We start from the raw sequence: 11,178 nt of genomic DNA, 5'->3' as shown, positions 1-11,178 counted from the left end.
GCAGCGGCTTCCGAGGCGGCGGGAGGAACAGGCTGGGTTTGCTCTCGCGGCCCCGTCCCGCCGAGCGCAATCAGCAGCGCCGGAGCGGCCCTCGGCACCGCCACGAATCCCATTTGCGCTCCCGGCTGGTGCAAAACGCTCTTGGCCGAGGCGCTGCGGGAGCCGCAGGCTCAGGACAGGCCGCGCTGTCAGGAGCCGCTTTCCCAGCCGCCGCTCGCGGTGCCGGGATCGACCCCGGCTGCCCGGCACGCACTGCAGCTCCGAAGCATTTCCGTGTGCATCCCTTGGACCCGCTCCCATTTCCCAGCTCCTCCAGCCGCAGAAGCTTTGGAAACAGCTGGATGAAGAGAGGTGGGAGAGGAGGAAGGTGTCTGTAAAATCCACCCTGCTCTGTAGGCTTGAGCAGAGGCGGGCCCTTCCCTGTGCAAAGCCACATCTCATCATCCCGCTCTGCTTTGGATCTGGGATCCCTGCAGAGCTGGGAAGCAAAGCCAAGGCTTCTGTCTGCAGAATGGATGCAGCCCCGAGCAGGAAGGAAGGGCCCTGGCAGCCAGTGTCCCCCATGTCCCCGTACAGCCCCCGTGTCCCGGCCTGGCCCCGTGTCCCTGTGCGCCAGCAGCCCTGTGCCCTGCTTCACCCAGCAGCGCCGTGACCGTCGCTGCACGCGCTGCCGTTCAGCTCGTTTTCCTGACAAGGTTTTGGCATTTCCAATGACGCACAATTGCTTCCATCATCGGAATTGGGGTGTTTAGACAGGCCTGCCCGCTCCCGCTCCTGCCTCCCACCTGGCACGCGTGCCGGCCGTGCGCGCTCCGGGTCTGCGTTTGGGGAGGGGGGACAGCAGGTCCACCCCGGTTCTGCCCACACTTGCTGGGCAGCCGCAGCCCCTCGCCGCGCTGCAGCCTTGCAGGGAATTAACGGCACCGTTCCCGCCTCCGCGGTCAGGGCTGAAGTTCTGCAGCGCTGCAATCCAGGATGCCTGGACAGGTCCTGCAGTCGAGGGGCAGCCGAAATGCGACCCAACCCGACGGAGTCCGCAGCGCTGGTGCCCCCAGTACCCAACGCACAGGGCACGGAGCAGCCCCTGTTCATTCGGCCCTGGATTGCAGCCGCGCGCAGCCAGGAGTGCGGCTCGCTTGTCTCTAAACAGGGTTTGCGTGGCAGCCAACGCCAGCAGCCCCGCGAACAGCCAACGTGCAAACAGCAATTAACAGTTGTGTCTCCTGCTCACATGCAAAGGACATAATTAGCCAGTTCCATCTGTTAATTATACCTGCCAGGACACGGGCAGGCACAGCGCAGCCAGCGCTCGCAGGGGAAGGTGAGAGGGGCGAGCAGGACTCTGCTCACCTGGAGGCTTCGCTCCTGCCGCATGTGGCAGCAGCACCCGCAGCACCTACAGCACCCACAATACCCGCAGCACCTACAGCACCCACAGTGCCTGCAGCATCCGCAGCACCTACAGCACCCACAGCACCCGCAGCACCTGCAGCACCTGCAGCACCCACAGTACCTGCAACACCCACAGCACCCGCAGGGCCTGCAGCACCCACAATACCTGCAGCACCCACAGCACCCGCAGCACCCGTGCAGCTCTGTGATGGAGGAGGCCCCAGCCCTTCGTGCGCGGGGGCTGCGGGAGCCCGTCCCGCCTCGCCGGCAGATTCCTGCACATTGACTTCAAACAGACTTTCAGGCTGTGCCTTCCCGTGCTGGAGCAAGCAGCAGAATCTTAACGATCAGAGCTCCTCGCTGCCTGATAAAATATGGATAAAGGAGCCATCGCTCTATAACAGCAGGAAGAAAAATAATTGCCGAGGTTGGCTCTCATTTGAATATTGCTTTAGCTGCCGGCAGTGCTTTGGTGAGCGCCACGGCCGTGCTCCCCGTGCACGCTATGGGCACGAGATCCCGGCTCCGCGCACGGAACGGCAGGAGGGGCCGAGCATCCCGGCCCGCAGCGAGGGTTATTCCCCATGCCGGCCTCCCCGAGCGCGCGGCCCCGCAGGGTTTGGGCCCGGCCTTCACCTGTGCAGGAGCCGCTGCGGCCACTCGCAAGGACGGCAAAGTGACACCGACTAATTGAATTCTGAACTAGCAGGAGCAATGCAAATATCTGACAAATTGATTTAATTGCATCCACGTACAACAAAGCTGAGCTCGGAAAGGTCAGCGAGCAAATGGAAGGGGTCCCTGGAGTGCTAACAGGAAGAAGCTGCCTTTAATACACATTCATCACATTTTATCATCTAATTAGTTCGCACAATGCCAGACTGATAGGCAGAGGCCTGAGCAGGGGTATTGATCGATTATTAGCCACATATCTATCATACTGCTCCCAGCCGCTGCGCTGGTGCTGGCAGCTCCGGCTCAGTGCAGAGCAGAGCGGGCTGGGGGGTGATAAATGGTTTTTCCGCAGCAGTTTCGGCTCCGGGAAGTGTTTCCAGAGGTGCCGAGCGACGAAGCTCCTCGCTGCTCCATGGGAAGGCCCCGATGGAGCCCGGCAGCCTCTATCCCTCCCGTGCTCTGCAAGGACATGGATGGAGCTCCGGCACCGCGGGGGCTCCGGCCGCGCTCCCGCCTGCAGGGACATTTCCAAACCGTCGTGCCATGAGCATGGGCAGAACTGCCCGCTGGGGCCAGACACGCAAGGTTACACGCGAGTCTTTCGCCACACTCCTACGTCTGCATTTATTTGCATTATTTCTGTCAGAACATATGGGATGGGACTTCACTAACGGGGCTTGTTTTCCCCTTTCCTCGGGCTTTATTCATTTGTATTCCAGATTACCTAATCATCTGGGCTTTAAATATCTAGTGCTAGAAAACAGATATTTGGCTACGGCCTAATTTAGAGGAATTAAACAGCTTCTAGTTGGACCGGCATGTTCAGCAGCTGTTAAAATAACATCAGCCCTAGAAAGAAAATGTCTTCACTATTTTATTATTCTTAGAGAAACGAGCAGCATTAGTAAGCAGAATGAAGGCATTAAACTGGAGCACGGAGCGCACTGACTCCGTGTGTTAATTAGGCTGCAAACGAGGCCTCCGAAGCACCCGGCTCCCAACTGAGACCTGCAGCCGGAGCGGAGGCGCCAGCTGGATCCCTGCACGGAGCCGCGGCCGGGCGCCGCGCCTGGCGTCCGGGATGGCAGGACCGGAGCGCGCGGGAGCGCGCGGGGCTGCGCCCGGCGAGCCGCGACCTCCCGCGCGCCGCTGCTCGCCCCAGCGCCGTCACCCTCGGAGCAGCTCCACAGCTGATTTATTTTGAACAAAGCTAGGAATAAAAGGATAATCAGGTTATCCCAAATGGCAGCAGCAACATCTGTATTTTCCGGTACACTGCGCACATTTGATGCACAGAATATTGTAATGAGGCTGAAAAACTTGTCAACGATATTTCGTTTGTCCCCTTCTCCAAGGACTGATGGCTGGCTCTCCAAAAGAATATTAATTGCTGCAAAAGGCGGGGAGCAGCATGTCCTGCAGTATCCGCCCTTCTCCTCTGACTTCCTGCAGGAAAGCCCCTAGCACATGTGTCCTGGCTTCCCGCGGGAAGGCCGTTACCCTGGGATTTCCCAGGAATCCCCCAAAGCATGGCCAGGCATTGCTCTGCGCCGGCTTGCGAGACGCCTGGTTTGGAAGAACAGAACCGGGTGCTGGACTAGACAACAGCCTGTGATTTGTGGGTTTTCCCTTAACCCGAGCTCTGGGAGCTCTGATGAGGGAAGGTGCTAACGGCAGCGGCGCTTGCGGGGCTTCAGGGAGCCCCGATGATCCCGGCATTGCTGGAAGGAGAGGGAGGCCGGGCCGGCTGGAGCCAAAAGCGCGCCGTAAATTGAGGCTTGGCATCGAGTACAAACGGCAGAGCTTGCTGGCTGCCAATAACAGTAAATCAGGCCCGAAGAGCACGGGCGATAAGGCTGAGAGATGGATTGTGCTTCAGCGGGAGCGCTGGCCTGGAGAACCAGGTGGGAGCCGTCGTCCCAGGTGATGCTCATCCATCTGAAATGACAGAGTTGCCTGTTGATAAGGAAACCCCCGGGGGCTTGGGGCTGTTTGTGTCCTGTGTTGGCTGTCTGTGGTGCTTAGGGTGATGAAGGGGGTTATTTGTGCCTGAGATGAAGCTGCTGGGACACAGCGACTTCTGCAGAACCGAAGGGCCAAGCCTGAATGTTTCCCTCAGGGAAGAGTGTCCATTGCTGGAGAGCACCCTGTGCCGTGCAGCTTGGTCACTGTTGCAGGTAATTGCAGGTTGGTCACCCTGTGCCCATGGGCTGCGGCTCCGCACACAGGTGTCCAAGGGGCTGTTTTCCAGGGAGTGCAGCAGGAGTTCCAAGCCTCCGTGCCTGAAATCCACCCATCGGCCCGGGGAGGCTGCTGGAGCTGGAGTTCATTAAGTTGAGATTATTTCATACAGAGCCACAGGAGAGCGCGTGAGGGGCTCTCCCAGGTGGAGGTGCCAAACCCGGGTAAGTCTGTCCGCGGATCCACCTGGTGAGGCGATGTGGGCTCGGGACAGAGGGGGCTGAGGGAAGCGACGGCAGCGCGCGGAGCGGCGGCTCCCGGAGCCCTGCAGCAAGCCGGGTGTGCGGAGCCGCGAACGGAGCCGGCACGCAGGAAACCGGTCCCGAGCCCTGCCGCCCGGGCCAGCAGTGCCGCCTCTCGCCCCGTGAAGCCCTGGGCCTTGCTGGACCAACGGGTGCACGGGGGGCGAAGCTGGTGCTTGTGTTTAACTGGGCGACCCAAGGACGCAGAGACTGAACGGCCCTCGATATGGAGCCTGTTGCTGCCCTGTCTGCATCCCAGAGCTCGCGGGGTCTGGCCCTTTGGCAGATTTCCCCAGAGCACCCAAAGTGAAGGAGCAACGTCCAGGTGCTGCCAGGAGACCCACAGGGACAGGGCGCCCGGAGCCCTCCCGATCCCCGGCGCTGCTGCCGCGGCTCTGGGCTTCCCCTCGGGTGCCCGTGCACTAGAACGCCATGGGGGTTTCTTCTGGCTAAACAGCAATAACTCCAGGGCTGCTCAGGAAAGACGGAGACCTCAAGAGATGTTTAAATTAGTGGCTATCCCATTAATCAAACACAAATGCAAGCCTAGCAAAGGCGCTAGTTGCTGAGCTGGAAAATGCTTAGACTCGTTTATTGAGACAGCGGGGAAGCGGAGCCCTGCCAGCGCGCGGGAGGTGACCGCGGCGGTCGCTGCGCGCAGCAGCAGGTTGAGCCCGTCCAGCCCCGAGGGCCAAGCTCGGCCCTTTGGCCGTGCTGACCGCGATCCCGGGCTGTGCCCTGCAGCGGCTCCGCTCCATCCTGCTCCCTGCCCTGCCTCCTTGCACCGCCCGCTCCCCTCCAAACCCGGATTATAAACTCGTTAAGCCCCTGTGACCGACCGTTTCCAGCGTGCTGGCGAGGGAGCGGCGCCTCCATGTCCGCGTGATGGATGCGGCCGCGGGAGCAGCCGTGTTCGCAGCAGCAGACGGCGCTTAACTCTCTGCTCCCGCCTCTAACGTGAAGCCAGAAGAAACGCAGGTTGTTCCTGCAGGCGGGTCTGGGGTTTTCACCGTGGCTCAGAGCTCCGAGGGCCATGGGGTCTGGGCTCCGCGTCAGCACTGCACCGCGTTCCTGCAAATCCATGGCCCAAACCGCCTTCCCGCTGCCAAGGCCCTCTGCTAATTCTCATGGATCCCCCGTGTTTGGTGTCCTTGGTATCCTGTCATGCACTGCTAGCTTCAGTCCACAAGCTACACTGCAATATACTCATGAGTAATAGCATCTTATTGGAGTGTAAAGATCTTCCTATTTCACTTATTTATCCTGCATTTAAACTAATTCAAAATTCACTTACTCCAAAAGGTACTGGAAGCAAAATGGTCTCTGTAAATAGCCTGTTTTTTTCTAAACTGATATATCTGAAAGGGAAGATGGAACAACTCGTACTATCTATTTTCTCTTGGAAGTGGCATCGCTGTGTAATTTTGACCGTTTTCCGTAACGAGCCCTGGAGCCGGCTCTTGCAGAGGAAAAGGCTGGTGGGAGGGCAAGGACTGTCCGACCTTTCGGCCCTTCTTCAGAAACTGCTCTGATTAATCTGAATTTCACTTAAGCAGCTAGTTAGGTGTTAGGTGCTTGCTCTGCTCTTGGTTAGCATCACGGTGCATTTCTGAACTGCCAAATGACAGATATCCAAGCCCTCACCTTGTGAGGGGTTTGGGGGTGAATTTTTGCTTTTTATTTCCTTGGATGCTCTTTAGATGCTCTTCCAAGTTTATGGGCTGTCGCTTACCATGTCACGGAAGAAAACCCCGGGGCGCTGCGGAGCCTGGAGCGCGGCTCGGCGGCTCCGGGATGGCCGAGCCGCGGTGGTGCTGGCGGCCTTGCCGCGGTCCTGCTCGGAGCGTCGCGCTGCTCGCGTCGGGCTCGGGCACCGCGTGCTCCCTCGGGCTTGGCGCTGTTTGCAGCACAGAATCACCGACACAGGCCGTTTCAGACCCAGCTCCTCCAAAATCCCGCAAGAAGGGAGTCCCTCGGGAGCCAGGACCCCTCCCACAGGGGCATGGGCACTTCTAAAGAAGAAACTTGCACGGGAGCCGGGTGCCTCATTAGCTGCAGAGTGATAAATGAGCAGCGCAGGGAAGAGCTGCAGAAATGATGAGGGAGGTGGAGGATCCACCTAATGAGCTGTGATTAGATTACTGAAATTACCAGGCCTTTGCTGAGCTGTGAGCACTCAGGACTGGTGGGTCCTTCCCTGAGGAGGAGCAGGGATCCCGGATCCTGTGTGGCTCCGGCATGGATCAGCAGTGGGAAGAGCCCCTGCACTGCCTGCACGGGGAGGACATGGTAACGTTTAGCAAGGGAAAGAAACTCCTGACTCCAGGAGCCCTGGCACGTCCCCTTCTCCGCAGAAAGTGTGAACGATCACTGATAAAACAGGATTTGCTTCCTGAGCACCTTGCCCGGAGATGCTCTTCCTTCACCTTTTGTTAATTTTAGGCAACAAAGACAGATGTAGTTTCCTCAGATCTGCAGTTTGGATCACAGAAGTTGCTGCTAAAAGCCGTCAGAACAGCGCTTATTCTAAAGCTGAAGCTGTTTCCATGCGCAGGAAAATGCTTTGACATTGTGGAATGCCACTGCAAAATATCTCGAGTGCAGAGCCTCGGATTAGTTTAAATGACATTGCATTTTTGCTGTTTGCTTTCTATCAGTATACATTTACAATCCCCATTCACTCCCTGAAGGAGGTAGGGCACGGTGTGAATTAATCTACCTCTCTTCAAGGTGTTTCACTGCTTCTTATGACAAGTAGATAATGAAGAAGAATTATAAGAGGTTAACCTACAAAGCTTTCTGGAAAATATTTTTCTAGGAATGATTATGCTAAAGAACAATTCTGCAAAAGTCAGGAAATAAAGGTGAGAACGCCAGGAAGCTTCTTTTCAGCAGAAGCAGCGCTTGGGAAGGCAGCTGGCAGGGATTCCCGGCCGGAGCAGCGCTGGCCGGGGATGTGCTCCAGGCCCCGCTCCCGCCAGCGGGATCGTTTCCTTCAAGCAGTGTGGGGAGCCCTGCACGGCCCCGCGCGGCCGGCGTGTCCCGTCTCCGCACAGCTCCTGGCAGCCCTGCTGCAAAGCCCCTTTCAGGCTCTGTCTCTGTATGCCTTGGCCCCAATAGTCCTCTCAGGAAGCTGGTCCAGAACAGCATTTCTCCCATGGTTAGAAACCATCTAATTTCCAGCCTAAACATATTTGTGCCAATTTATACCTATTTGTTTTTGTGCCAGCACCGTCCGTTTCCAAGGCCATTTTCCTCCTTCCTTGGTGCTCCTCTGCATTTTGAGAGTGGCCATATGTTCCCTGGCCCTCTTCGGCTCGGCTAACATGCCCTGTGTCCTCAGGTGTGCTTTTCATCCAGAGGTCATTCCCAGGACCTCTAGATCACTCCAGATTGGCCTGCTCGGAGCAGGATGCTGACGAAGGGACCTGGACCTGTGTCTGAGCCAGCTCTGTCCCTTCTCCCGTCTTTGCTCCCCGGCTGCAGCCTTGCGTGGCCCTGGCAATTGGAAGCACCCTGGTGCTGCGGGAGGCTGCAGCAGCACCTCGGAAAGGACTCTCCAGCCTGTTGTGGGGGAAAAAACACTGTAATTGGAGTCTTGCCTTTAGCAGAAGCTGCATTGGGCCCTACTGGGGCTGGGACGGGTTCCCAGCTGCCTGTGTGACCTGGTCCAGGAGCACCGCGTGGATTCCGGCGCTGCGGGAGGTGGAAGGATGTTCCAGCGGTTGGGACAGGCTCTGGCCACGCTGGGTGACTGGGCAGGAAGAGGCTGCGTTGGAGCAGAGGCTGCTGCAGGGCTGCTCATGACAGAGTCCCTCCTCCGCCCTCCAGAGCAGCTGGTCTCCAAACCTGCCAAAATTCGAGGGCGAAGTAGACGGACCACTGGTCTAATCCATCCTGGCAATTCCCATGTTGAGCTGACAGCACCAGCTGGCCTCTCTGGACTGGACACTTGCTGAATGTTTGGGAAACGCTCGTTTCGTTAATTAGTATGGATTGGAAGGGGCAGGTATGCAGTGTAAATACCCAAGCCCTTAAAAGCAGAGCTGTCAAATAAAGTGTTACACTCCATCAGCTCCTATTGCATCCAGTCACTGCACACCACCAGGCGCTTGGATAGCTCTCAGATCTGCTCATGGATGCATTTGACATCCATACAGGAAAAACACACAGTCTAGGATGAATAAAGAGTCAGAGCTGGGCAGCAGTCATTTAAGGCTAAACCGCTTGTTTTAAAAGCTTTACAATCTAGCTGTAAAATTTCCTCTGGGCTGGAAGCCGGTGCCCAAGAAGAAATGTCCTCGCTGTTATGTGTGGTTTGCTGCAAATCCCATTAGTCTTCTGTGCAGCACATCACAGGAGACGAGTGTCGTCGCGGGGTGTTGTGGTGAGCTCTGTGCCTCAGATGTGCGCTCCATTTAAAAAAGCACAAGCACTGCGAGTCTTCCTTCGGTCGTGTCTGCTGTGGGGTTTAGCCCACCCTTTGGGAACCTCAAACCCATTTTTGTGGGTTTGGGGGCTGTGGGGTCACTATTTCACGTGTGAAAACGGCTCATCCCTTGGCCTGCTGACTGCGTTGCCTTGGGAGTTTGTCCCATGAACCTGGCCAGGGAGAAAGCCCCGAGTTCGCAGGGCCAGCGGCACTGGTGTGGGCAAGCTCAGGGGCAGCCGCCTGCCCGACTCCACAGGACGCTCCTGGCTTCTCCAAGCTGAAATAAATGCATTTCAGTGAATGGGTTGGTCTCTGTAATTCTGCACTCAAGATATGTCTGTACATACTGTAACAGGAGAGATGCATGCTGAGGATGGGGATGCGAGCTGCACGGAGCGGGGGAGCGCACCCGCGTGGGCCAAGGCTCCAGGAGAGCCTGTGCCAGCCTGTGCCAGGCTCCCCTCCATCCGCCAAAGCGACCCGGCTGCACCCACGGGGGACTCTTGGGTCCCAGCTCGACTGCTAAATTCGCTGCTCATCCTGCTGCAACCTTGGCCTCCCGCATGGGCTGCCCATGGCTGGGGCTGTCCCCAGCCCCGCACCCTGCGCCCTGGCACAGCTGCTCTCGGCCCTGGCTGTTAGCACGAGGCCAGGCGCTTCCCTGTCAGCTCAGGTTAGCCCCTGACGTCCCCATTACTGTAATGCAGCTGAAAAGGAACCCAGCAGTTACAGGAAATGATTTACGGGACACAAGACGCTGCATTTCAGAAGTCTCCTGTGTATCATAAAAAATATATTATAACGGAGTAATCTGGCTCAGAATGAGAGTCGCACAGAGAGAACACACGTCCAGCTGAGAGCAGCATTGAGCTTTTGTTCATTATGGGAGAAGTCTGTGCTCTTCAGCTTATTTGATGAATATTTTTTTTCCTCAGCACTGGGTACCTAGTTAATATTTGCACTCCATGTTTTCTCAGATGCTGCCTTTGCCATGACACGGGCGCAGCCAGGGCTCCGGCATGTCGCTCTGAGCTGCTCCCTGCTGCACGTCACACATTAGCGGTGAGCTTGGGCGCAGTGCCTGGATCTCCCTTGGAATGAGGGCCACAGAGCACCTCCGTATGGTGGGACATGAGCTCCACAGCCTCTCAGAGCGGAGGCTGGCGGAGGCCGGGTGCTCCCTGCGCAGGCACCATCCCCGGTGCTCTGGCAGGGTGCAGGGCCAGGCAGTGGCTCTCGGTACGGGTTAACTTGCACTTTCTGTGCAGCTTGGCCAGATACTGGCATGTGGGGACACCCCTGAGACCTCGCTGAGAGCTGGAGCGGGGAAGCGCCTGCAGGAAGCGCAGGGAAGCGCTGCGGTGGGGGCAGTGGGGAGAGAGGACCCGAGCCCCAGCTGCTCCCCCAGGGACGTTGTTCCGGGAGAGCCGCATGTGGGGGTCCGTGCAGCGCACGTGTCCCCACAGCCGGTGCAGCCGCTGGCTCCCGGTGATGCCCCAGCGCCGGCTGCCGCTGTCCGGCCCCTGCTCCAGTCCCCACGGGAGGTGCCAGGGGCACCTCGAGCCAGTCCTACCTCCTGCCCGGGGCCGCGCCAGGCCGGGCGAGTGCTGGGGACGAGCTTGGGAATGCCTCGGAGGGAACATGGGGATGTCCCTTGCAGTGTCCCTGGCGGGGGAGGGGGCGGGAATGTTCCCGGAGGGAGGGAGGAAAAGGACTGGCGTGCCCTGGATAATGCCCCAGCAATGTCCGTGGGGTGCCGGACAATGTCCCCTGCAGTGTCCCAGGAGGCGGGAGGCCGCGTCTCCCCCAGTGTCCCCGTCCCCCGCTCTGCCCCGCGCGCGCCCGGCGCTGCCCCCGGCGCAGCGCTCCGCGGCCCCGCGCGCGCTCCCGCGCTCCGCGGCGGGCGGGGCGGGTCCTCCCGGCGCCGGGAGCGCGCCCGCCGCCTCCGCCCGCCACAAAGTTTCGCGGCAGGAACTCGGGCGGCTGCAGAGCGGCGCGGAGCCGAGCGGCGGCGGCGGCACCGGCGGCGGCTCCGGGGCGGCAGCGGCGCCCGGCGCAGCCCGGCGGCGCCCGTGCCATGCGGGTCGCCCCCCCGGCGGCGGAGCGGGCGGGCAGCGGCGCCACATGCGGCTGGGGCGGCCGGGCGGCGGGTGACACGATGCGCGCCCGGTGCCCGGGGCGAGGAGCGGGGAGCAG

Source organism: Tinamus guttatus, unplaced genomic scaffold (genome assembly GCF_059628265.1).
Source record: "Tinamus guttatus ecotype Peru unplaced genomic scaffold, ASM5962826v1 Tinamus_guttatus_pri_ptg000107l, whole genome shotgun sequence".
NCBI lineage: Eukaryota > Metazoa > Chordata > Aves > Tinamiformes > Tinamidae > Tinamus > Tinamus guttatus.
The sequence above is the reverse complement of the archived record's forward strand: the minus strand, read 5'-3'. Positions refer to the sequence as shown.